The sequence below is a fragment of the Sinocyclocheilus anshuiensis genome, unplaced genomic scaffold (assembly GCF_001515605.1).
Source record: "Sinocyclocheilus anshuiensis isolate Anshui unplaced genomic scaffold, SAMN03320099.WGS_v1.1 scaffold998, whole genome shotgun sequence".
Taxonomy (NCBI): Eukaryota; Metazoa; Chordata; class Actinopteri; order Cypriniformes; family Cyprinidae; genus Sinocyclocheilus; species Sinocyclocheilus anshuiensis.
The window spans coordinates 433,601-435,472 of record NW_015536513.1 but is presented as its reverse complement, the minus strand read 5'-3'; the positions used below and the strand labels follow the sequence as shown (position 1 = coordinate 435,472).

Genomic DNA, 1,872 nt, shown 5'->3' with positions numbered 1-1,872 from the left:
TTCAAAAGTTTACATACCCTTGAATCTTAATACTGTGTGTTGTTTCCTGGATGATCCACGACTGTTTTTCTGTTTTGTGATAGTTGTTCATGAGTCCCTTGTTGGTCCTGAGCAGTTCAACTGCCTGCTGTTCTTCAGAAAAATCCTCCAGCTCCTGCACATTCTTTGATTTTCCAACATTTTCTGCATATTTGAACCCTTTCCAGCAGTGACACGGACTTGGTTCAGGTTTCTTTATTTTATACCCACTGGCAAATTCATTTTCAGTGGACAAGTTCAGGCTATTTCTCATACATATCATAACACTCTAAAAACAGAACCAAACACTAAAACTTTATAATCACCCATTAATTCATCTTATTACTATCAAAGTCTGAGAAAGGAAAACTTGAAATCGCATCATATGACCCCTTTAACTGTTCCCTGCTGGTGGAATGACCTGCCCAACTCAATCCCAGCAGTTGAGTCCTTAATTGAAACGCCTCTCGGGCATGCAAGTGCAGCTCCTATCTCTTTGAATGGGGAAACATCAAATTCTCCTAAACTGTTCGCTAAGCTTACGATTAAATTTAAATTTGAAATCACTAATGAAATCTGTCAACAACTGTGTCATAAATGTTGTTTCTTTTGCTCAAATAGCGTTATAAAAAGCTTTTTTTTTCAGGCTAGATTAGCCAGTGCGTATGCGCAGTCCTGAGCACATGTCTCAAGAGCACTGGAAGTGACACGTCTTGGGTATTCTTATAGTCTTTGTTACTATTCAACCTGCTGGACCATTTCACAATTATTTGCACTTATATATTGTTGCTCTTTTGTTAGTTTTGACTGCTTTTATTGTCCTAATTTGTAAGTCGCTTTGGATAAAAGCGTCTGCTAAATGACTAAATCTAAATGTAATTAGACATGCTTTTTGACTAATAAAATTTTATTTAACCATTAAAAAGGAGTCGTAACAAAAAGCCGTAAACCTAGGGGAAACACTAAATACCTAATGTTAATCAAAACTGTATAGTAAAATAAAGTTTTAAATGTTTGTCTAATCAGATCATTTAAGTCCATTAACTCTCACTCTTGACTCCCTCACCAGTGAACTGACTACTGAACTAGTGAGCTGATTGAGAGACACCCAGAGATTTGTTTATTTATAATTTTTTTATTTTCTCTGTGTTAATTATTCTCATCTTAAACAGGACAAAGTGTCCAAACACACAGAAAAACTCCTGCTGAAGCTGAGATCCACGTGACTCACGATTATAAAGATGGAGTTTATTAAAGAGGAGAGTGGAGACGTGAAGATTGAAGAAGCATTCAGAGTCAAACATGAAGATACTGAGGAACAAACAAAGATGGAGTTTATCAAAGAGGAGAGTGAAAACTTAAGGATTGAAGAAACGTTCACAGTCAAAGATGAAGAACAAACAGGTTGGTTTTCATTCTCAAAGCTGATCTATCCTACGAACTGTCCTGTACATTTTCTCAATTCATTTTTGTTTTTGTACACTGTCTGCCCTCCTGCAGCTCTCTTTTTTAAAGGATTTCAGCTTAATTTATTGCGTCATTTAATTTTTTTTCTTAAAGTTCTCTTAAAGGCCATTTTCTACTCATATTTCAGTACTCTGATTTAAAGGGTTGTCTCATTTCATATTTAAATGTCCATGTTCACTGCTAGGACTGAGTAACATTTTTGCATATGAAATAGATAAATAAAAGTTGTCTAACTTGCTCTGATATCATGCTGACATAAGCAAAATAAACTCTGGCGACAGCAGTTGCTTTCACCCGACTAGGGCTGCTCCCTAATAGTCTACTGAATGTTAGTCTACGATAAGAGGCTTAGTCGCAGGTCCGGCTCCACAATCAAATCACTGAGGG

At 36.4% G+C, this 1,872-nt stretch overlaps 1 pseudogene; it reads left to right on the top strand.

The window, feature by feature from the left end:
- The window catches only part of LOC107692085 (gastrula zinc finger protein XlCGF57.1-like), a 29,592-nt pseudogene that overhangs the window by 15,032 nt on the left and 12,688 nt on the right, over positions 1–1,872 (top strand).